The 27330-nt window shown below is 34.0% G+C and overlaps 1 protein-coding gene across 1 annotated transcript in view; it reads left to right on the top strand.

The window, feature by feature from the left end:
- LOC133524011 (uncharacterized) overlaps window positions 1-27330 on the top strand; it is a 348694-nt gene that overhangs the window by 146546 nt on the left and 174818 nt on the right. The window lies entirely within an intron of this gene.

Below are 27330 nucleotides of genomic sequence, written 5' to 3'. Positions count from 1 at the left end.
AATTAATAAAATAAATTAATTAATTCAATAAAATTAATAATCATTATGGTACCAAAACTGATGTGTGGAGAAATCACTCTATTACTTCTTATTTCTCTATGGCGTGAGCTTTACAGATCTAAGATATGAGTATGAGCAGGTACCACAAAAATGGGGTGCCCCTGATTTTTGTATGGGAGCAAACTTTTTTCTCTGCTGCGTTACCGTCCAAAATGTAACTTTTATCTAACCAAGTTGTTAATTTTAATGTGTTCATTAAATACTTATGGATCTAATAATGCCCGTGTAAACAAAAAAGTAAAAAAATCAACGTGGTTTTTGAAAAATCTTTGCTAGGGAGTCTAGGGACACAAAATCAGTGTTTTAAAAGTTGATTCACTCTGATATCCGTATTAATTTATTTTGTATTTTATTTACGAACAAGCACGATGGGTGCTTGTCAAAATATGCTTTCCAACTAATCTGCGGCTTAAAATGAAAGCAGCGAAATAAATTGGTTAATTTATTTATGATACGATTTATATTATTCGCAGTTTAACGAGTAGACTAATTAATATACGTTTGTAATTAGTTTTTGTAACCGACACTGATTAATTCATAATTAGGTTTTAAGTGGGTAATTTAATCTTTTCATTAATTTAAACCACATATTTAAATATCAGGTTAACAAGAATAAAAATATGGATTACTATTGATTAAGTAAGGCTACCACAAGTCGGCGTTTGACTGCGTGAACTCGACCGCATTCCCTCTCTATCGCACCAATCCATTAATGTAATTGTTTAGTCAGACATAGTCATTGTAATTTTAATTTTATGTATTGTAATTTTAATCTATTATTTTATGTATTTCTTTATAATTTTCTTGTTTTTGACATAGTGTTTAATTTTATTGTATTTTATTTTTTCTTTATTTTTGTTTTTAGTCGTTGATATGATTTTTTGTAATTTTTTTTTATTTATTTATTTTTTTTTGTGATAATTTATGGGCAAATATTATTAGTCTGAAATATTTTTTTTTGAATTGAATTGAATTAGTGCGAGCGAGATAGACTGCGATAAAGTTTACGCGGTCCCTAGCATAGTGTCAACTCGTGGTTCGGGTACAGGTCGCATAAGGCACGTTTATGCTAATTATATAATGATTTTTGCACACAAAACCCATCATCACGTTTGTTTTTGTTTACGATAACAGATATGAATGTATACACCCCGCGGCTGGTAAAACCGGTCAGTTTATAACCACGCATTCCTGAGGAGCGAAAAATATTTTAAGTTTTGGTTAAATTGGGCAAAAAAAATTGTTTGCCAAAAGAATATTTTTTTTCTTGTATTTTCTGCACAGGACCTTTTTTTTACATCTTGGCGAAAAAAAAACATTACAACGAACAAGTAAAGTTTTTATTTTATTTAGGTACAGATAAAAATTGCGAATTTCTTTTAATGTCTGTCAGTAGGTATACTTATACGTCTAAACCAAGTCACATAGTAGCAGCATCGCAGCCAAAAACGCGTTTTTCACTAAGTTATTAGAGAGAAATTTTCACAAGAATTGTCAGTATTTCTACTTTGTATGACATTTTAGTCTATAAATGCGTTCAAGAATACATCTTTAAAATTTGTCGGGTTTTACCAGCCCACTGTGTATATTATATATCTCTAAATGCCACTTGCGCGTTCCAGGATTATACAGTACAGTACAGTTTAACCCTGTATTAACGGTTAACTCCGAGTTAGTTGGCTAATCCTGCGCAAGTAGCCCTAACGGCCCGATTCGAAGAATGAGATACGATAACGATAAGTTCTGGTTTAGATAAGTTCTTATTTAGATATCGTTTGTATGACTTATAATTGACAGAAGCAACTCGATTCGGGCAACCAATGTCACTTTGACGTTAGAAATATCGTAGATAGAACTTATTGGAATTGGGATCACAGCGGAATCGAAATAAACGTCAATTTTAACATGTCGTTTAGCTATCGATCTTTTAAAGATCTATATTAAAAGTCTTATCTTAAACGTGTCTTAATCATTCTTCGAATCGGGCCGTAAGTCATGAAATTGGGCGTACATATGAAAAAAACTGTATTTTTATTTCTGAATTTGGTTTCGAGTTTTTTTTGGCTCTATTTTGTATTGGCAAAAGTAATATTTTTTATCAAAGTTATACGTAAACCTTAAACTTAAATACACAATATTACATAATTGCTTTAAAAAATTACGTTATCATGATTTGCGTGGCGGGACTCCTTGAGAGCAAAATGTCGGCGTTTCAGTTTCCTCATTTAATCTAATTTAAGATAAAAGGCAGACTGTCAGGAGATAAAAGTACTTGGGTCCCTTAGTCAGTTTCTGAAACAGTTGTTGTGGCATAAACAAAAGTTTTCTAAAACCGTAATAGTAATAATAGAATTGCTAATATATCTGTGTGTTAAATAAGTAAAACTTAAACAAGCCATTTGAGCCCCTGGTACGGTACTGGGTCAAAATGTCTTCTATCAAATAAATAAACTAAAAATCATCCATATACAAAAAGCTACACACTCCGTCACATTTTTGGGGATGATAAACGAGACACTGAAAAGGTTTTTGTCCCACGTCCCCAGTACTTGTTAAAAATTGTAGTAATTAAGAGAGACGTTTGTTGCCTGTCATTTACTACTTATCAACAGTGGACAATCCTGTGCGAAACTTTTATTTTTTAAATATCAACCTACATAGTTGATATTTAAAAAATAAAAGTTTCGCACAGGTTAAACTTTACTGCACATAATAAGAACAAATTGCGTACGCTTTAAGGTATTCTCTACCAGTCAACCATTGCGCCAAAAAGAGACGTTTATTGCCTGTCATTTACTATGTAGGTTGATATTTAAAAAATAAAAGTTTCGCACAGGATTGTCCACTGTTGATAAGTAGTAAATGACAGGCAACAAACGTCTCTTTTTGGCTCACTGGTTGACTGGTAGAGAATACCTTAAAGCGTACGCCATTTGTTCTTATTATTTTAAGTGCAGTAAAGTTTAAATATTAATAAGAAGTATTTTATTGGAGTTTTCTTCTTTGGTAGATGCTCACCTGCAGGCGTACCAGTAATAATTACAAATACCTACAAATAATATAATATACGAAAGGGACTATTATAAATGATAATATTTTACATTTATAATACTATAATACTATCACTTAGCGTCACAATTAGCCAGTGTTTGGCGTTCAATATGTTGTTTTTAATGCTTGTTCATATGTTTATACTTAATGCTTGTATATAAAACTTTTCGTAGGCCAGTATGAAGACGTCAAATGTCAATTACTCAAATCGATTTATAAATTCAACGGGTTGTTATACTCAACATGCGTGTTCCATAAATTAATCCCTAAAATCCCACTGTACAATAACAGCGCCTACTCTAAACTTGCTTGCATCGCCACGCCTATTAAATGGTAAAAGTCGAAAATTCAAGATTAAATAAAATGCTCCATGGTGTAGATTTTTCAACGGAAATATATTTTCTCTCTCGATAAAATAGACTGCTTGAACACAATTCACGTGTTTATTCCACGTGCTTGTAGTGACGCCATTTGTCTTGCGATACACGTACGGAACGGTCATTCGTTCGACCCCTGTTTTATTATTTAGACAAAATAGAACCAATTTGTTTTACGTCGATCTCTTGTGCTAGTATTTTACGCCACTTATATAGAAGAAAATTGCGCGAGTAATGTTATAATTTGGTTTTCCTACCCCTCTACTGTTATCTGTCATTTATGCATTCATTAACACGAATATAAGAACATACATAAAAGATTTCAAGAAAAGTCTATATTGTCTATTCCTCATAAAAGCTCTTGTGCTTTTATAAGCTATAATGTTACTGCGATTAATGGCTACCAACCTAACAAAACCAAAACGAATACAGTTTTAAACTAAGTGCATTGCTGCCAACTTACAAAATATTCATTTGGTTGCATAGTAAAAATAATTACTTCATAAGTCAGAAACACGCATGTGACACCTGTAATATAGCAACACCCATAGACTACGAAGACCGCTTAGCGTTGCTTGTTAGTCTCCGTAGGCTACGGTGGCCAAAATTGAGAAAAAACTGTCCAAAAAATTAATTTAGCAAGTAGCAAGTACCAGGGCCTCATGAGTTACGAGGAGGTGTCGCCGACCGGCCGGCCGCGGCCCGGGGCGGGCCGGGCGCGTAACAAGGTATGCTCGCGCGTCTTGGCTATATACTTTTGCTGTAATTTGTTTACCTAAATTAAGATTTATTTTTGTTGACTCGTAGGAAAAATATTGTATGCAACGTTGTATAAGTAGGTCAAAAAATTCTCGTGGCGTATTCCTTTACAATGTTCGCCTACGCCTTCGGCTCCGGCTCACATTGTAACTCACGCCACTCGCCTTTTTTGACCCTTCTTATACAACTGTTGCATAAAATACTATATAACAATCACATATAAATGGGTCGACATTGCGACTTCAAAATGAAATCTTAAATTATGATACCTGTAAAATATTGCTAGCTATTATAAAAGCTATATAGATATTATGGAATGTTATGCCAGCCGTTTAAAATTCAAATTTCAACGATTTTCATTAAATTATTAAAGTAAATACCGAAAATGCGTCGTCATCTGTTGAAATACGCTCAGGTTTTTGGTTGAGTGAGTCGGTCTGAAGTTCAAATATGATAACCTAATTTCTCTTTGTAGCATTGACCGAGATAAAATGTCGCTTTATTAAAATGGTTGTAATGTTGTAATAATTTTCCTTATTTTACAGGTAAAAAGCAGCAGGAGATGATATCAAATGAGACCAATAGAGTTTAAAGTGAGTGATAGATACCTATTATTTTATGTTTACCTATTATCTCTAGGTGAGACAATACTAAAAGATGATGACAACCGTTTATTTATATGAATTTAAAGTATGTGTAGAACGTGTCATTCACGAAGACGCGTGCCTTGACTCGTAATGTCATGTCTTTAAAGGTTAGATTTGACAAATCTGCGCGTCATTGTGGATGACACTATACCTACATCACAATCATTCTAAAATCAGTAAGGTGCAATGGGGTAAGTTAGAAAGCGCGGTAATTTTGAAAATGGTAAGTATTTACTATAGACTGAAATAGATATCGTACACTAAAGAAAAGTGACCAAGTCCACCGGTGCTCGAGGCGGGCACATGCCGGTGGATTTTTTCTTGAGTCTATGATATATTCTTAGTATTAAGTTTACCATATCTATAATAATTCAATGTTTTATTCGAGCACAATAATAACTGCATCAATAAATTGCTCTGCTATTTAAATTAAGATGATATTTTGTAAAATTTGACGATTTAAAAGTGCTTGTTGCTAGCCTTATTTGAATAAAGAATATAATATTGACTTTGACTTTGACTATAATTTATATAGTAGACTTAAAAAAACAAAAAAAAGAATAACTCATTAAATAATTAGATTTTTTTCCCAAGTTGGAAGTAACTACTAAACTAGATGCACTTTCCTACTGTAGCAAAATTAAGCAAGATGTTTCGGTAAGCGCCGCAGTATCGTAAGTGTTACTGAAGTATGAAGTATTTCTGATTTTATATATATTTACCATTTTGAAAACTACCCCGATTTCGAAGTATTTAAATTTTAAAATAAGCAAAAGAGTCTTCTTTTTGAAAATACTAACAGCGTACCTATCTTTCAACTTTTAATACTCTTAGGTAGAAAAAAGTTAGGTATTATTACTTGCGAGATATTTGAATACCAGCTTCTAAAATATAACAAGCATTTTACTACAGTTGAAATGTCAGCTCCTTTATTTATTGCCATTTAGAAAACCTCAAATATTTCTCCATTTTCGTTCTTAGTGTACAGTGAACACTCACTTAAAACACTTCACTTAACAATGGTTCGGAGCAAGTTAAATGAACGCGCCCGTAACTCAACAAGTTCCGACTGCTTGACGTGGCCGGCATTTTGAAAGCGCCATTTTGACGGTGTAGATTTGACAGGCTACCGTAAATTCGCGAAGATTAAAGTTTCGTATTTGATTTAGATCCGTCTACTCGTAAAGTTACATGACATGGCTACGACAAAGTGTGGAACGTCATATTTTCATAGAAATTTAATTTAATGGTGGAGTGAGGACTCTGTCGCTTGTCAAGTTGGTGAAGGGTTAGCTTAGACGGACTCTAGATAGTCATTATTATATGACATAAAAAAATTGATCATAATGCCCCCGCCAAGACGAGCCAAGCGAAGCGCAAGGGCACTACCTAACCTACCTTCTTCGACGGTTTTTTGAACCCTCATAACTTGGGTTTGGATTACCTATAGCAAATATAGTAAACTTATTAAACATAAAGTTTCAATTGTATCTATTATACTTTAGATTTCATTGATTTCTAAAAAAACCGATATCGTTACTGTGATGATACTGATGACCAAAATTCTTAGGGATTTTTTTAAAGTCCACAGTAGTACACAGACATAAAACAAATCTAAAACATCGAACTCCCTCCACCCAACCCCTTAAACTAGGGAATGAAATTTTGTATGAGACTTCCGCATATTTTGATGCTACGTCTGAATATTTAGATAGGGACTCGTTGTTATTGAAAATAAAATACAAATATCAGGATTTTTAGTAAATCACCCTTTAAAATTAGGGGACAGAAGTTTGTATGGGATTTCCACCCACAGGGTTAGCCACATCTTTTGACTAAGGTCAAGAATATTACAAAAAGTTTGTGAAGTTAGGGCTTGTAGAGTTAGAAGCTGAGGGATAATTTTTTGACAGTACGACCGTATGGTCTCGTCTTGGCGACACTTTACATGAAAATGTTTTTGATGGGATTTGCTATTATTCAAAAAGTAATTACCTCAAAATTTAAGTTATTTTAATGTAGCGTTTCATGCCTCAGGGTGTGGAACGTCCCATCTTTGTTTTTTTTTTATAAATATTATAGGACATTATTACACAAATTGACGAAGTCCCACAGTAAGCTCAATAAGGCTTGTGTTGAGGGTACTTAGACAACGATATATATAATATATAAATATTTATAAATACTTAAATACATAGAAAACACCCATGACTCAGGAACAAATATCCATGCTCATCACAAGAATAAATGCCCTTACCAGGATTTGAACCCGGGACCTTCAGCTTCGTAGGCAGGGTCACTACCCACTAGGCCAAACCGGTCGTCGAAATACTCAAAAGTAATTTGTAATACTCAAAAGCATAATAGCACTTCACTTAACGTAACTTTCGTTTAATCATTAATGATATTTAATTTATCATTTCACAAATTGTGTTTTTTTCAGTTTGCGTTCCTCTTAAACCTAAAATCTCTAGCCTCAAAGCCACCGTCGTCAGTGGCACTCGCTCTATTTCCCCGGCCAAGGTGCTGACCCCGTTCGGGGCACTTCCACGATTGACTCCCGCTGAGAGCATACTTTAATATCGACTTCAAAGGCACTTTTCTAATTTCATGTGTTTTATCGACATCAATAGGATTAGAACTTTTGTTAATTCATGTGTAAGATAAGATAAGATATCATTTATTTAATTCAGATAAGATAACATATCATAGTGTATATATCTAAAAAAAATAAACATGCATGTAAAAAAAAAAAATGTGTGGTGTCAAAATTGTTATATTTAAGTATCTTTAAACTGGTAACCACGATACAGGCTTTGCCTAGTGTGGAGACCATCGTTAATCTTAGGCTTTAACATAGGGATTTTAAACCTTTACTGTAAAAGGAATATCGTGTGGCTGGGCTGCAGCGTAAAATGGAAATAAATAATTTTTAATTTTATATATTTTTTTAATTTGAGTTTATAGTTTGTAGCAAATCTAAGGATTAAAGAGGCATTCAGAAAAGTATCGGGTACGTGACGCTATTTTTTAACACTTCTGATAAAGCTCAAAAGCCGATATTTGGCATGATAACGTTTTATAACTTAACTTTAAATTCAACGGTATATAATACAGTACCCCTAGTGTAAATTTATTCGATAGCGAAACGTGACGTACGCGTTTGTGTTGTCTTATTTTGTATGGGAATTTGAGTTTCCAAAACGTCCCGCTTGGTGCGCTGTTTCTAAATGCCATACAAAATGAGTGTTAACGCAAACGCGTACGTCACGTCACGCTATCGAATAAATTTACACTAGGGGTTCAGATTTATGCAGGTAATTAAGGTGCTGTTTAATTAATATTAATATTACATACGTGTGTTTTAAATCACATTTATAACTGGGTCTATAGCGAATTTATTTTATTACCTTTCTTTACCGACTTTTTTTTATTTATGTGATTTAATATGTGTTCAAAACGCGAAAGATTTAAATGTTATATGTGTGTATTATCATGAATATTCTTCAATTGCGGATACATATTATCTATCTATATACATAGTATACATAGTATTTATGACACATATATATTTCGTCGCCTAGTACCGTAAAATGGGGTGAGTTGGGATTACAAGGGAAGTTGGGTTATGAATGGGGTGAGGAGGGATGACAGAGGGATGAGTTGGTTTTTACAGGCTACTGCTACGTAAATTATATATTCCAATAACAAATCAAGTTATTATAATGTTCATAATCCCAAAGTGTCGATCCAACAATTTTCAAAACTCGCCTTAGTACGAAAACCCTCCTCACCCCTACTACGGGGTTAGGATTTCCTACTATTTCGTATTTATCTTTAAAGTTATGAAATGGAACTACATAAAATCATAAACAAAAAAACTAAAATTAAAACAACCGGAACATTCATTATGTATAAAAATTAGTTTGCCACATGTAAAAATAAAGTTTTATCGTAGTTTGAATGTCAGTTATGTCCCTACTCACCCCATTTTACGGTATCCATTAATATGGGTCTATCTCGAGCTGTGTAAGATTGTCCTCAAATGTGAAAAATTTACCATGCAATAGCATAAAAAACGGTTCCACAGTAGACGGTCTTAAAGAAGGAACCTCATATATCGGGTTCGCGTTGAGTGAAACAAATTGAACAACAAATCTCCCCTACTAGCAACATCGGTCGAAGTCGGCCAAATTAATCGAATTAACTATTTGTTACCGACTTGCAGGTTTCCGTTACTGCAGCGTTCGGGTTAATATTTAAACGTCCTTGGTTTCATTCACTAGTATACTCAAAAGAAGGTATGTTAGGTATGTGAGGTGAGATAAAAGCTTTATTGATGTTACGTTTATACGCTTTAATCTTAAAAAAAAAAAAACAAAAAAAAAAGTATTCTATTTGCTTAAAATATGGTACAATCAGATGGTCATCATCATCATCATATCAGCCTTTTATCGCCCACTGCTGAGCATAGGCCTCTCTTCTAGTACGCCACTTATCCCGGTCCCGAGCCAATCTCATCCAGAAGTGACCCGCAGTCTTCCGAATGTCGTCCACCCAACGAGCCAACGGACGCCAGGCACTCCTTTCGAAAAATAACCAAATCAAAATAATCAAAAAAAAAGATAAAGAGCAAAATAATCAGATGGTAAGGATAACATATATCTGTACTAAAACATATTTTACTAGTTTAGCACACAAATGTACACTTAACTAAATGACTATCTAACTTCTACTTAATATTATCTAACATGCAAAATAGGTCATCAGTAGTATAAAACATCTTTGTTACGACCTTCTTAAATAAGTTATATGTAATTAGGTAGGTAACCATATCATCCCGATTGGCAAAATCAATCGAAGTTGGAAAAATAACTATTGGCGCTAATGATACTTAGTCTAGTATTATCATGATATTTTTACACTTACTAATTATTATTAGTTATATGTATGTATAGCCTTTCTGATCTCTAAGATAAAGTTCGCCAAAATAGATTTATTATGTCGTATTATTTTGATCTTAGAAAAGTGGACAGACTATACCTACTTCTCATCTAGATTTAGTTAGTAGAACTATTTATTTCCTCCTAACTGCATTTTGATTCGTTATCAGTTATCACAAATATCATCCCCAATATTTAACCCTTTATTATAGTTTTTGTTACATTTTTTGATTCCATGTTTATTGGAAAAAAGTAGGAAATCATTATTGTGCAAATGGAGCTGCCAGTCGTTTTTCAAACAATATCACTGATTGCGACGAACCTAACTCACTTACTTTGGTATTCAAATTGATTTTAATCGCTTTTAGTTTCAAAGTCAAAGTCAATATATTTTTTATTCAAATAGGCCTAGCAACAAGCACTCTTAAATTGTCAAATTTTACAAATATCATCTTAATCTAAAAATCAGAGCAATTTATTGATGCAGTTATTATTGATCTTAAAAAAACATTGAATTATTATAGATATGTCAAACTTTATAATAAGAATTTCACCAAAGGATCGTCAAACACCAAAATTGTATAACAATATTAGTCTAGATTCTAGACTATTTTATACTAGAATCTTTCTAGTATAAAATCTAAATGTCAAAAAATACGGATTACCTAATTTATACATTGAACTGTTTATTTATAGAGATAGAATCTGTGAGACTTTTTTACCATAGATCCAAACAGAATATTTAAGACCCGTAGGTAAACACATTAGTATAAAGGCATTTCTAAAAGTTGCGTAATTGTTACCATAAATTATATGGCTATAGCAAAGAATAAATAACACGCGTAGTGCTACCGTACAGAAATGGTACGTCCTATAAAAACCGAAGTTTGACAGCGATTCAGCGACGAATTATGTTGTCCATTTCTAATGTATGGCAATATCTCTTTCGGCTATTCAGGCTTATCACAATTATTGTCATTATCTTATGTGTGATTGTGCATGCAAAAGAACGTCAAGTTTTGCAAACCCTAATAATTCCTTGTAGCAATGCTGTGCCGAGAGCTCCAAAAAGGTCCAGTGTCATCCCACTGGCTAAAGCTACAGCATGCTACAGTCGTGTGCTGTTTGGTTTTAACAGATTTTTCCGCCAGACAAATCTGCCAGACAGATGTTTTTTTTATTATATAAATATGTTTACATGACAATACAGTATATACGTCATGAAACTAACACTAAATTTAACAACATAGAACTTAAAATTTATATTAATTTACATTACACAAACGGTTAGAAAATGTCACATTACACTCGAGCGTCCATCACCTCACAGAACCTCAACCTTAGTGCATTTTTTATTTTACTATTCAACTTATTTGAATTTGAACCTCAGTGATGTACACGTCTGTACCGTCACGGACTTTAATTGTTGAGCATATTAGGGTTCAAGCTAATTTGTTTGTCAATACTAAAACGGTGTGAAATGTCGAATGTAAAGTTGACGACCAGTCTGGCCTAGTGGGTAGTGACCCTGCCTATGAAGGCGATGGTCCCGGGTTCAAATTTCAAATCCTGGTAAGGGCATTTATTTGTGTGATGAGGACGGATATTTGATCCTAAGTCTGGGGTGTATATGTATTTAAGTATTTATACATTATTTATATCGTCTGAGTACCCACAACACAAGCCTTCTTGAGCTTACTGTGGGGCTTAGTCAATTTGTGTAATAATGTCCTAAAAAAGTAATGGCCCAACAATTAGTCCGTGATTATCCTTAGCTGTTTGGGCAGACAGGTAGAAGAAGAAATGGATATAAATTTAAGATTACGTTTGTGTCATTTGACCCTAAGATCTTGCCATTATGAACCCTAGAAAAATCTGGCAGGCTTTAATAAAAACTTTAAAATACGCCTAAATACGATTTTTTATGTCAACAGCTACAAATAAAAATAAAGCGCTTTTTTACTGTGACATAAAATTAAATAACAATTTTGAACAAATACCTGCGCGACCTTTACACCCTCATTATGAGTTGTTTTATGTAACGTCAACAAAGTCTGAAACATAACCAAATAAAGGGCCATTGGGGTAATTCCATATTTTTTAGATTACTTAATTTTCAGTTGCTACAAAATCCTGTTCACATACAGACAGCAGCAAAAGAAAAAAGATGTCGTTTTCAAGATAAAAGTACTGCATCGTCGCTTGCCATAAGGATGCTCTGACAGGTTATTCGTATAGGTAGTAAGCGACAAAGTGATACCTTTTGCTTGAAAGACTCTTTGAATCTTAAGACGGGGCTGGGTCAAAATTCTTTACGTTGGTTTGTTTTTTGTCCTTAAAAAATGTGACGGAATGGAGCTTTTTGCATGGGGTGGAATTTAATTTTTAATTTTTGTCAAGAGTATTATAATCAACAGTATTATTTGGTTTTGCTATTGCATGACTTTCTAGCTAGAAGCACTCAACTTTTTTTATTTATTTGATAAAAGACAAAAATTGAAGCGTGACAGAGTGGTCAGAAACAAGACAACGAAAAGAATTGCAATTTTTATATTGAGCTTTCACACGTTTACCAAAGGCAAATGCCACGAAGAAATTCTCACGAAAAGTGGACTATGTTTGCAAAACCTTAAAAGAAAAGAAGCTGGATAAAAAAAAATCAAGAAACAGTAAATTATTAACCAAGGGATGATATGATGCCTTTCATTCGGTTTATACACTCTTCTTTTCATTTCGAATACGAGGAAAGTAAAATACATGTTCATTTAAATACATGGCTCAGTAGTTTTTCTTGAGGGTAGTTAATTAACATTTTAGGTAAAAATATCGTTATTTATGGAATGAGGAGTTAATTATCAAAATGAAATTGTACAACAAATTCATTGCAAAGCAAAATTTAAACTGCTTATCGTAAAATAAAGATAGTAACTTAGAAAAGACAGTGCTCCATGAATTCCATTTCTTTATTTTGAATTACATATAATGAGTATGAAACAAATCTGTGTGCATAAGTTTCAGCTTTTACAACAGTAGGTATTCAAACAAACTGATTTGTGACCCACCATAGAACTTTTTCACAGAACACTTCATAATAATTTTACTTTTTACATCAATGTAATGCCAGTGACGTTTACTAAACTTGAAAAGGTTTCACAGTGTCAACTATTCATATTTTCGATATTACCCCAACGCACCCTCACCTAAATTAAAACGTAATTACGCAACAATGGCGTCAGGTGCCCACAAGAATAACTAATTAAACATATTAAAGTTCAAAAGCTAAGTTTTCCCACTCTATTAGTAGTTTATAACTTTTGCTTAAACCAGCCAGTAAATCTTGATCTCAGTATTAGTAACAATTGTGTGTAGATCACATTATTTTGACAATATTGCTTATTTGATATTGTACTTTTGTTTAATAATAAATAATAATAATAAATTTCTTTATTTCGGACAAACAATGTATCCATAGTGTTAGTACAACAAGAAAATTATCTTAACCTAGTACTAGCTTCTGACAAACAAAATGGCGGTAACATATTATGGGCATACACCGCACTCGAGGAGGCATTTTGCGGGCACGTCAATTAGTAACGTTGGCAAATAAATTAATAAATTTTCGAGTTATCAGTGTAAAGTATTTGTACTTAGTATTTGTAACCTGTTATTTTATAATAATTATGCATGGTTTTTAGGGTTCCGTAGCCAAATGGCAAAAAACGGAACCCTTATAGATTCGTCATGTCCGTCTGTCTGTCCGATTCTGTCACAGCCACTTTTTTCCGAAACTATAAAAGCTATACTGTTCAAACTTGGTAAGTAGATGTATTCTATGAACCGCATTATGATGTTCACACAAAAATAGAAAAAAAACAATAAATTTTGGGGGTTCCCCATACTTAGAACTGAAACTCAAAAAATCTTTTTTCATCAAACTCATACGTGTGGGGTATCTATGGATAGGTCTTTAAAAATGATATTGAGGTTTCTAATATCATTTTTTTCTAAACTGAAAAGTTTGCGCGAGAGACACTTCCAAAGTGGTAAAAAGTGTGTCCCCCCCCCCCCCCGTAACTTCTAAAATAACAGAATGAAAAATCTAAAAAAAATATATGATATACATTGCCATGCAAACTTCCACCGAAAATTGGTTCGAACGAGATCTAGTAAGTAGTTTTTTTTTTAATACGTCATAAAAATTTAAAAAAAAATTTTTTTTCATCAAACCCATACGTGTGGGGTATCTATGGATAGGTCTTTAAAAATGATATTTAAGTTTCTAATATCATTTTTTTCTAAACTGAATAGTTTGCGCGAGAGACACTTCCAAAGTGAAAAAATGTGTGTCCCCCCCCCCTGTAACTTCTAAAATAACAGAATGAAAAATCTAAAAAAAATATATGATATACATTGCCATGCAAACTTCCACCGAAAATTGGTTTGAACGAGATCTAGTGAATAGTTTTTTTTTAATACGTCAATAAATTAAAAAAAAAAATTTTTTCATCAAACCCATACGTGTGGGGTATCTATGGATAGGTCTCCAAAAATGATATTTAGGTTCCTAACATCATTTTTTTCTAAACTGAATAGTTTGCGCGAGAGACAGTTCCAAAGTGGTAAAATGTGTGTCCAAAGTGGTAAAATGTTGAACAAGATCTAGCAAGTAGATTTTTTTTAATACGTCTTAAATGGTACGGAACCCTTCATGCGCGAGTCCGACTCGCACTTGGCCGCTTTTTTATTAGGGTTCCGTAGCCAAATGGCAAAAAACGGAACCCTTATAGATTCGTCATGTCCGTCTGTCTGTCCGATTCTGTCACAGCCACTTTTTTCCGAAACTATATGTAAAAGCTATACTGTTCAAACTTGGTAAGTAGATGTATTCTATGAACCGCATTATGATGTTCACACAAAAATAGAAAAAAAACAATAAATTTTGGGGGTTCCCCATACTTAGAACTGAAACTCAAAAAATCTTTTTTCATCAAACTCATACGTGTGGGGTATCTATGGATAGGTCTTTAAAAATGATATTGAGGTTTCTAATATCATTTTTTTCTAAACTGAAAAGTTTGCGCGAGAGACACTTCCAAAGTGGTAAAAAGTGTGTCCCCCCCCCCCGTAACTTCTAAAATAACAGAATGAAAAATCTAAAAAAAATATATGATATACATTGCCATGCAGACTTCCACCGAAAATTGGTTCGAACGAGATCTAGTAAGTAGTTTTTTTTTAATACGTCATAAAAATTTAAAAAAAATTTTTTTTTCATCAAACCCATACGTGTGGGGTATCTATGGATAGGTCTTTAAAAATGATATTTAAGTTTCTAATATCATTTTTTTCTAAACTGAATAGTTTGCGCGAGAGACACTTCCAAAGTGAAAAAATGTGTGTCCCCCCCCCTGTAACTTCTAAAATAACAGAATGAAAAATCTAAAAAAAATATATGATATACATTGCCATGCAAACTTCCACCGAAAATTGGTTTGAACGAGATCTAGTGAATAGTTTTTTTTTAATACGTCAATAAATTAAAAAAAAAATTTTTTCATCAAACCCATACGTGTGGGGTATCTATGGATAGGTCTTCAAAAATGATATTTAGGTTCCTAACATCATTTTTTTCTAAACTGAATAGTTTGCGCGAGAGACAGTTCCAAAGTGGTAAAATGTGTGTCCAAAGTGGTAAAATGTTGAACAAGATCTAGCAAGTAGATTTTTTTTTAATACGTCTTAAATGGTACGGAACCCTTCATGCGCGAGTCCGACTCGCACTTGGCCGCTTTTTTATTTGTTATATCTCTCGCATCGAATGATGGTCCCTATGACAGTAATTTTTATTTTGTGGAGTAGTTGTCATGTAACTTTTAGGAAATAAAAATACGGTAAAAACATAAATGATACCATTTTTTTAAATTAAACCTAATCAAAAAAGATTAAGCTTAGAATAAATTTAAAAGTGTATAAATTCTATGTATAGTATGTATCAATAGCATAGTTCACAGACCATTTCTGCTTGTTAAAAATCAAAATTTTGTAGGAACTATCATATGAGTCACCATTCGACAAATTAAAATCATAACTTATTCTGACAACTCAATTTATTGATTTACTTGCAAACGTTACTAACTGACGTGCCCGCAAAATGCCTTCTCGAGTGCGGTGTATGATTATGGGAATCTCTTATATAACAATGGGAACACAACGCCTGGAGACTGATTCGGATTCAGAAACTTGTAACGGCTTTGATCGTATTTTGATAAGACCTTGGAAGATTGTTCACGAGCATGCGAAATGAAGGTCGTGCGTGAAATGCGTAAGAGGATCGGCAATGTCCTTTTCAAGGCTCGGAACCGGTTTTTAAAATACAGGTAAATACCGCTTTATTTCGGTTTTCCTCCGAACTTTTATAAGAACGCAAACGTTTTAAGAACTTTATTTGTAACCTAAAAACCGGTTTATTCTATGACCGACGCAACGGCTGGTCGGCCTGGTGGTGTGCCACGTCAATATAGACACGAACATAGGAAGAAACTGGTTTTTATTGTTCTAAACCGGTTAATTTGACAAGAACTGTTTTCATCAAAAAACGGTTTATAAATAACGGTTTTTCGAGTGAAACCGAAATTAAAAGGTTTTGCGCCAAGTACATGATAACTGTTTGGAAATATAACCGGTTTTAGCCTTGGTCGTTTCAAAACCAGTTCAGAACGGTAACAGGTTGTTAAATCTAAATCATGATTATTTCCTCGTTCGATTTTCGCGCGGAGTGGTAAGCATCGAGCCAAATGAGTTAAAATCCTAGTTACTTCCCATAATAGAGGATAAAAAACAGTTGTCAACAGTGTTAGCAAATTGGTGGTAACATATTATTAAAGAGAATTTGGAGAAGAGGCGTAGTGTCAAAGTAAATTTTGTAGCTAACTATTTAACTTGCTCTCAGTTCACTAGATGACCCTAGTAGTTCTTTTTTGTGGAGTTACGTCCTCATTTGCGTTTTGCGTTCAGAATTAACAGGCGTTCACTTGGTTACGGATATTATGGAAGTACTCGTAACTTGTATGATAGGCTGTCCTTTGAAGAAACGTTTGACATGATGCCAACGGCCACTTTCTATCACCGCTCCACAACGTTCGCCGCCGGCAGTCTCTAGAACGTAAATGGTCGCGCACTGTGCGGTTTAAGAGGAATTTCCTCCCGAACGCTTCGGCTGTGGAATGAGCTCCCATGTCAAGGTTTTCTCGAAAGACTACCGGCGTCCTTAAAAAAAAGATTTGACAGGTTTTTAAACAACCATCGACAGCAAGGTTTTTAACATATTAGTATCGGTACTAACATAGTAATTTCAGTTTATTTGTGACTAACACTTTAGATTTAATCGTCCGATATAATAAATATTTTTTTATCAAGGTCGGCAACTTGCATGTGCCCCCTGGAGTTGCAAGCGGCGATAGGCTACGATGACCGCTTGCTATCAGGCGGGCTTGTTTGCCATTGCCACCGACGTGGTATAAAAATAATAACTCATCAATGCTTTCGTAGCAATGGGAACACGAGCCCTGTTTATTTTCCCGTTCGATTTTCGCGCGGAGTGGCAAGCATCGAACCAAACGAGATTACTGTTCCCGTTAAGTTGGAGCTATAAAATTGCTTTTGAAATTCAGTTAATAGCTCCATTATAATCTTATGCAGGAACTTTGCGCTTAGATAAGTCGGGCTATTAACGGGTAAAGGGTTGAGGCATACGGTTTAATATTCTATGAATATTGTTAGTAAGTTAAATGAGAGCACAGCACACCCTGTATGGTACGTGGGTAAGACTGAAAGTTTTTGGAATGGACCACATATAGAGCCCCTGCATCAAAAAATAGTTTTTTTTTCCTTTACAAAATATTCCTTTATCCATTTCAATGTTTTGTATGCACGTATTTATGAAATATGTACCCATAGTAGCCCATTTTGCTTAGGTAGGTATATATTGGATAGAAAGCTTTAACCTAAAAGGTTGAAATTAAGCTAGTTTTACCCATGGGTCAGTTATTAAAAGTTATACTTTAGTTCACTTTACTTTTACTTCACTTCCCTTTTACGTCACTTCACTTTTACTTCAGCTTTGGGAATTTTGGTTATTTACTCAGAATCAAGAACATAAAAAATTCCAAAACTGAAAGAAATCCTAGTGTACAACTGTAAATAAAATGGCGTCCATGCATTTTAATCTTTTATAAATAGTATATTGTTAATCAATGGATAAAAGCTCATTTTGGCATTTGGTACCTTTCATTCGAGTAAAACACTGTATTTTTCATTTCGACAACATGACTTAGTATAAACTTTAATAGTATTTCTTGAAGTGACAAAGTGCTACTTTACGTAGCTGTTTAGTGTGAAGAAAGTTGGATTTCGCGAACTAGTGCTTTTTACTTTTCCACTTGTTCCAATTCATGACTACTTGATTGATGAGTGTTAATGTTAGTTTCCTTTAAAAGTCGTAATCAACATAAAAACCTACTGTTAATGTAAAAATAATAAATATAATCATATTTCATATTTTATTACCTACCTCTTCATCATTATAACATGTTTATCTTTTAATATTGAAAAACCGTTCTTAATAGGTTGTCTGAATGGAACGGAATAGCTGCCGAAACGCCTGTCAAAGCAGAGGCGTTTTATCTTACCGCAAGAATGTTTTAAGTTTCCAAAGGCAACATTCGATATTGTTTTCATACAATTTAAATATACGATACACAAATAATCGTAAATAACGATACTTAGGTAATAATAGTACAATATTTTATATTTACAATTGTTTCTGTCCTAGAGAACATGCATTAAAAAAGTACTTGTTGTTTTTATTATTTTTTCGCAACTGTATTAAAAAACGTCGTTCGCTACACGTGCGGAAATGTCATTCTTCACTCGTCCCGAGTCTTGCCACTTTCCGCACTAGCATCGAAATGTACTACTTTGCTATCCTTTTTCAATAATAATAGTTTTAAGACTGAATTCACAAGTATCTATAATTCACACATAACAGCTAAACCACACTCCTCGATGACAGCGAATAGATCTTACGCGAAGCCAGAAATGTAAGAAAAAAGAAAAGTCGCCAGGAAACCCGCCATAAATCAGGGTTCGGCTACAACGCTGCCATTATATGCGCGTTATTTTCAGCATATTTCAGTTTACAGTTCGGCAGGATAGATTTGTAAACTTGAAATATAATTTCAATTTGATTCCTCAGTGATAAATATACATCGTGCCCACGAGGAACGTTTAAGAAGTAAATTTAAATAACATACTTACCTATTCCTGTACACCTAGTGTAAATCTATTCGATAACATGACGTTAAGTTGCGTTGAGTCTCATTTTGTATGGTATTTAAAAACAGCGCGCCAAGCGGAATGTTTTGGAAACTCAAAATTATGACATTGTCTTGAAAAAAACTAGAATTTGCGATTTTGCTACTACTGGGTTACGGATAACAGGTGTAGGTAAATTTTCTTTGGGACGATAACCTTTCGCGCCTATGTTTTTTTAAATTTGCTACTTTTTTCTACTGACGGAAATGGCTTGATAGACTAGGTATAACAGGTTTTTATGTTTATGATGCTCATAATTATTTTGTTTACGTTTATTTAAATGCCGACTATATTTACACATGCATGTTGGCATATTTCCTGACAATTCAAAAAATACACACGTAATTTTTAAAGTTTTCACTTTTTTCACATTTTTTTCTCTACTGTACTGCTGTTATGCATGGTTGTTATGAACATTATTTTTGTATAATATTTTCATTTCTGAATGTGTCCGCGGCCTCAAACTGGTGACAAATGGTGGCTTCCTCCATAGTTTTGCAATAAATACAGGGCGTTCGTTTTTATTACCATTTTGCCTGCGTTTGAATGTCGTTTACGTCTACCCTTCATACAATCATCTTTACTTTTAAAGCTAAACTTAAAATATATAAAACAAAAAATAAGACCAAGCTAAGTTGTCAGCGATTTTAACAGTTCAGAATGTGCAGTGTGCTAGTATTATTTTAAACGACAAACTTCTCCGGGCTACTCTACTAAAATATTGTGTATTTTGAGGTACATTGTCAAGCATTGGGTTTGACATTACCATGTTAGGAACATAGCAAAAAATAACCCTCTTATTATTCGTAAATAGTCAACAGAAGTGATATAGCTGCTTAACCTTGAAGTTTCATTAGCTTTTGTTCATTTAGAGAAAAAAAAACATAGTTTTAATTGGATAGTTATATTGAAACCAGTTGCAGTATCTTTTATTAAACACGTCGAAAACATTAAAGACGAATCGGTCAAAAGAAATACTCCAAATTTTCCTTTAAATTTCTCATGTATGGTAATATACAGTTTGCATGAAGAATAAACAATTATTAAGCCATAACATGGGTGCATTTTGCATATATTAGCAGGGTCATGTTACTGCAAAACTCGTTCCCAGCATATTTTAGTTTACAACAAGATTTAGCTTGTGAATAAAATTATACCTCTCATGTCATTATTAAATTGTTGCGTTTAAGCTTCATTCATTCAAAATAATGAGTGTATTCTCAAAAAATTATGAAGTGCCCCTGATCTATGTGAAATATGGTATTGCAAATGAAATTACAACATGTAAACTTTTGGAAAACCTGAATTAGAGCGACATACGGCTCTATAAGGTCTAACAAAAATTAGATTCTGACGTCACGTCACTTTTCACTCTGACATATCCGATCTATATCGTATCTATACCTAATATTTGACGTATTTTAAAGTACTCTAGACATTGCGAGTTCTATCTCGTTTTATGCAGTTAGATTTTTTCCACATGTTATATGACTTCTTCTGTTCAGCACCCCTAGTGTCAATTTAATCGATAGTGAAACGTGACGTACGATTTTGCGTTAAGTCTTATTTTGTATGAGATTTAGAAACGGCGCGCCAAGCGGGACGTTTTGGAAACTCAAAATTCCATACAAAATGAGACTTAACGCAAACGCGTACGTCATGTTACGCTATCGAATAAATGTACACTAGGTGTTCCGTACCCCTAGTGTAACTTTGATCGACATCATAACGTGACGAACGCGTTTGCGTTAAGTCTCATTTTGTATAGGATTTTGAGTTTCCAAAACGTCCCGCTTGGCGCGCTCTTTCGAAATCCAATACAAAATGAGACTAAACGCAAACGCGTACGTCACGTTTGGAAATCGAATTTAGTTACACTAGGGGTACCGGTCTACCAAACCATACTAAAGTAACGTTAACCAAAGAGTTCTTTTTTTTATTTCTTCTTAAAAAAAAGAAAAAACACTATGAAAGTAATTTAAGGTTTTTGTTTTATACACATCTATACTATCTATCTTTTAAGTGCATCCCATCTTTCCAGCCATCTTTTAAGTAGTTTTTTTTATTGAGGTGTGCAATGAAAAGTATTTGTATTGTACAACGACAGACAATTCAAGTGTTTGTTAATGATTTCATATTAACAAAAACTTGAATTGTCTTATTATTTTTCTGTATTGATCACGCATCAGCGAGCAAGTGAGTAGCGTTAAACTGGGATTACTCGTACTTGGAAAAATTGATCGTCGATTTTTAAACTTTACGGATCTATTTCTGTTATGGTGGCCAACCACATCATAAAATGTACAACAATTTTCGTATTTTTAGTTTTTGCGCATTTTTCATAATTGTTACAAATTTTTAAGATGCATTTTCGACTTGTTTTTTCTTTCTATCTTAAAAAATCAACTCGCTATTTCTCCTACATCGTTGATCAATATTTCCCCGCGATTCAAAGTAATCCCAGTTTACGGTATCTACACATTTATTTTCTAGCACATTCTAATTTGTCACATGGTTTCCCCAAGGTAAAGGCGTAACCACGAGTCATTACAGAATTAGATTTATGTACAAATAACGCCAATAACATGTATACAAGTTTCGCCTTATTGCCAATAGAATAAGGTGCAAAATTTGATATATATTTATAACTTATACTATATCAAATGAAGGCCTCGATGCGCCGCTCGCTCAAACTGTCGTAGCGTTCAGTGACACATAAATGTCAGTTTCGCGTGTCCGGGCCACAGTATGCATGGGGAAAACAGTACGACCCAATGTTCAAAGATTAACGTCTATGTGGCAGACCATACTAAGGTACCCTAGATAAACTGGGATAAGGGCAGGAAGAAGAAGAAGATGAAGAAAGACTATGTAGCATGAACTAGTGTCAAATAGTTACAGGTACCAGCATAATAACAATTAAAAGTTTCGCGTTTTGATAAAGTATTTATATTGGGCTAACATATTAATTTTCGGATCCAATATAAAAATGTTTTATTGCAGGTATCACTCGATATCAATTTAATAATGATATTTGAATGTCTAATATCTTTGAATAAGAAAGGAATTTGATTTAACCTTTTTTTTATCGCTGTGCTCGTCTAATGCTCGTGGTTTTAGAAGTGGAATCTTAAGCGTTGCGAGGTTTTCAAGGCACATGGGCTAAACAAAAATTCCCTCCAAGTTAAACACAAAAATTTTCACCACACCAACGCGTGGAAAATACTAACTATGAAATACCAGAAAATTAAAACAAAATCAAACCCAAATGAACGTAATAAAAAAATTATCATTCAAAACAATCATTTAAAAGTTAATTATACCAGCTAACATAAGAATACAACTCAAAATTTGCATCCGATTACTTTGCCCCACATGTGAATAAAATGCAACTATCTCATTCGTTTTTGAACAACCAAGAGGGCCTTTACCAGTTGTTGTGGTGAAAAATCATTTCATAAAATTCGTCTGACTGTGACTTCTGTGTACTGTGTAAAGTCCGCAAATAAACGGGTACGGTCAGGGGGATTATCAGATTTAATCCATACATACGCCGTATTGGCGGCACTCATTGGCCTTTTAAATCTTTGATGACACGTTTAAGCCCGGTCGTGTTTGCGGATTTGATTACGCTGATTAAATTAAATTTAACGCAAGGCAAATGGTGAATCGAAATGGGTTTTATTAATTTTGATTTTCATTCAAACATTCAGAGGGTACCAAAACTTTAAATGGTTCAAGTCGACTCGTTAGAAAAACATGTGTAACTTATAAATTTTCTGAAAATTTTCTAATAGCAATGTACTGAAATGCAGCATAATTGTAGTGTAAAATAACTAGTTATATAGCCAAGAGATTCGACAAGAAAAACAGAAGTATGTACAGTCAGCGTCAAATACTTTGTAGCAGTCAATGTGGCCAATTAGTTCGGTACACCATACTAAATATATGGTGTACTGAACTATTTGGCTACTTTGGTTGCTACAAAGTATTTGACGTTGACTGTACATATACTTTTAGAGTGATTGAGGTAAAACGTTAAAACCCGCGTAATGTCGAAATCTTCCGTCGCAAATTTCGCGCGGCGCGTCATATTTTTTGTTTCTTTCTTATAGTAAGTAAATAAAATAATGATCATGCAGAATTCAGCTAATAAATGGCAAAGACATACAATAGTCTTTATAATAATTCAGTTGTAAATCAAAATACAGTACCTATAAAGCTGTTTAAGAGGCGTTATTCATGCAAACAAATTTGCAAGGAAATTGCGCATTCGACCCTCGCTTAGTGGACAGATATATCTCTGACAACAGGAAATATAGTGGCACGTTGCGATGGATTTTTGAAGGGCTTGTGTAGAAATGTTGATAGTTTCCTTTACTTTATGTCCTGGGGTAGTGTGGTAGGGACAGTAGTCCTTCCTATCAGTCAAAAATCTCTGTAACTGTCTCCATTATTTAGTGCCACCTTTGATGAAAGTGTTTTCTGAACAGTATGATGAGAAATCTCTGCGGTCGCAGCATGGTTCCATTTTTATCCCTTGTCACTATGCCCATCACTTTCGCGCTTACATACTTGTTAGAACGTGACAGTCAAATGATAACGAGCCGACCATCTTAGCCCTACTGGTGCCGATAGTAAACGTGTTTGGCTGGCATTAGGTAGCGTGATTTAAGATATTTTAATAATGGTGGCTTTTCATTAGAAAAGGGTCCTTATGCTTCATGTGCAAGAATATTTTTATCAGAATTTCTGTTGGAATAATAACAAATAAAAAGAATCTTTACAGTACATATGGTGCTACTTTACCGCACTAGTGCGAAAATTAGCATATTACGTTACTGTGTCGAACATTTAAAGGTCCATATGTACTGTAAAACGTTGTACGATACATGTGCGAATAGGTAATTCGCAACTCGTGTCAATTTAAAACACTCCCTTCGGTCGTGTTTTAATTTATCGCCACTCGTTTTGAATTTCCTATTTTTCGCACTTGTATCGTAATGTACTATATTGCACTTGAAGCACAAGGACCCTTTTGTGATGGAAAGCCACAATTATTACCAATGATTATTAGTCGACACGATTTTTTTTTTAATCCTAAAACCAGGATCATCATTTTTATGATATTCCATTGCAGCTTTGAGTGAATTACAAGTAAATATTTTATGAAATTATATAAATAGAGCAAAACACTCATTATGTTAATTCATCTTATAAATTAAATATTATTGCGTTACGTCTACAAAGGTACCATTGTTAAGATAGGTGTACCTCAGGGTCAAGGTGTAATTCTAGGACCATTACTTCTCCTTGTATTCTTTTATAAACAAACAATATTAAACGTTCGCCGCAGTAATAACAAAAATATTAATCGCCTAAAACCCAAACCACCCCGCCTCAAAAGGTTTACGATGAAAATGAAGCCAATATTTACACAACAGCTTAGTGTGTAATCATGGTTATTAATGAGCTGAATGTTGTTACAGGTTAGTTTGCTTGTCACGGCGGATAAATTACTTGTTAATTTTAATGGCTTTCCAGAAAACTCGATATTTTGTGAACTATTTCGTTGCTTGATAATGATTACGTAAGTATTCAATTTTAATTGTTAATCAACCGGTAGATTTTAATTGGCGTAAAAACGAATAACTACAGTTGTCACAGTGAGTAGATGTCAGTGTAATGGATCAACGCTTAATTTGTTTTATATTGGTGTCGAATATCGATGGCGACAACGGTTTTGTCACCGACAAAACAGAGATTTTGAGTAAGGACATCCTATAAATTAAACGAAGAAGTAGTGCGTACTATTTAAAAACATTTGAAAAGTTATACGGTGATAAACTTAGAATCGATGATACAAAGTTTTTCAATTCGATAAAAAACGTATGAATGGTTCTATGCCCAAAGACATGTTCTACTATTTATTCGTTAGGTGCAGAATCCACGTAGCGCTCCGCCGAACCCTTGTACTCGTATGATGGTGTAGGTAAACCGTCTAGTCTGCGCCTAGGACGCCGGCGGTGGCGCGACGCCGTGAGCCTCGTTGGGGTGGTACAAAACTTCGTCCCGCGTCACCACCGTGCCGCGCGGCAGAGCGGCACCATGCCGCTGTGTGGGTTCAGCGCCTTAAGAAAAAAAAAAGACGTACACTGCCAAAAAAAAAACGAGCAGAACAACGCGTTAACGTAGCCTGACGGGTTAATATGTATCTTGTTAATTAGCTCTAGTCCCATACTGGGATACACTCCTAAAATTTAGGAGTGATTTAATCTTCTCGGGTCAGAAATGTAGGGCTAGAACCAATAATATTAATTTACATATTTTTTGCCAAATTGCATGACAGTTTTTTGGCGAACGGTAGCACTCAACATTCTTCCTTAATCTTAGTGTTAGGTGTAGGTACGTAGGTAAGGTAGGTATTTGACGTTCATAACCGCAATGTAATATGCCAACTTGAAAAATAAAATATATTTATCTTTTTTCTTCGTTAGGTTCTTGACTATAATATGATGTTTTAAACTATAGAACGTTGTTTTTTATTAGTTACCTATCATCGCCAAGAACTGCTCATTAACCGAATGAAACAATAGAAGAAACCATAAAACTGCTCAAATTACAATTAACGCAATTTAAATATGTACTGTGTTACTAGTTATGTACAGAATGTAGCATTAGTTTATGAGACTGCTAGTTTAACAGTCCAGACGCGGTTTATTTATTTAGTATAAATTTTATTTTGACACTTGGAGAGACTTTACACCTCCAAATTTTATTAGTATTAGTACTCTGACATTGGGGACCTTTTACATCTCCAGATTTAATGTGTTTTTAACCATAGAGACTATACATCACTATTGTACCTATTGTATTAATTATTTATTTTAAGATTATTATAATGTAATGTTTACCCAGGTATTGGCTGTTGTATTTATAAATGTTGTTATGTATTTTTCATGTCACTATATGATGTTACTATAAATGTTGTATTGACTTGTAAAAGAGCCCTTGAGGCCTACTTGCAGAATAAATTTTTGAATTTTGAATTTTAAAGCAGAGATACCTCAAAACTATCACGTAGCAGGTCCAGGGTTCCCATCGCTTACGCCGCGGAAGAGTATTTGCCTCCAGCGATTAATAACCATATTAATCAAGGCTTAAAATTGAATTAGGGGTACATCAGTTTAGGATTCTGTAGTCTACGAGGAGAACTTATAGTTTCGATATTTGAAATAAATAAAAGCAACTGCCTCGGGTCATACCCGACCTCGCAACTCCGACGACAACAGGTAAAATAAAAAGCACATTCCGTAACTACCTCGAAAATTTAAAGGCCATTAAACGTTGTACGTACACGTGCAAATAGGTAATTCGCTACTCATTGCGAATTTCTTATTTCTCGCACTAGTATCGTAAATAACTAATGTATACATATATCCTTATGTCTGTCTTTGCGCAGCTTGTCAGACTCTAAGTACTAACAAGAACAGTAAACAAGCTATGAATGAGCCGAATAAATTTCGATTAGATTTTCTATACTTATTTATGTCACCACATTGAAAAGTAACTTGTCTCATTACGCCTTTGCTCTGAAATATATTACGTTAATAGCGCGATAGCTCTAACTGACAGGAATAAGTACAATCAAATATCACACTTAAAGTAATACAATTAAGGTTGTAAATTCAATAAATAATTTCTGGCAGTTAGTTTTTAAGGTTGTAAATTCAATAAATAATTTCTGGCAGTTAGTTTTTAAGGTTGTAAATTCAATAAATAATTTCTGGCAGTTAGTTTATTTTGATTTGCGTAAATATATTGCGATCTCAGCTGCGTTCAGAATTTTTAATGGGCTAGTGTAGACACAGATTACACACTATAGTAAAGGCACGAATCACGAGATTTAAGAGCAAAAATCGGACTACTATTGATCCGTATTTTTTTGATTTCCATTAATTTCAAGGGTGCATTTCCTGAGCTTAAATTAAGTAACTTTGTCAAAAACACCGGTATTCTAAGTAACTGCATTTCGATAATCAATAATTATTTTTTATCTGATAAGACCCTTACGAGCGTGTACATTTGCATTAGGGCCTGTTCATCTTTCATGTGTCATCT

This window comes from Cydia pomonella, chromosome 13 (genome assembly GCF_033807575.1).
Source record: "Cydia pomonella isolate Wapato2018A chromosome 13, ilCydPomo1, whole genome shotgun sequence".
Lineage (NCBI taxonomy): Eukaryota > Metazoa > Arthropoda > Insecta > Lepidoptera > Tortricidae > Cydia > Cydia pomonella.
This window is presented reverse-complemented; position numbering and strand designations above follow the sequence as displayed.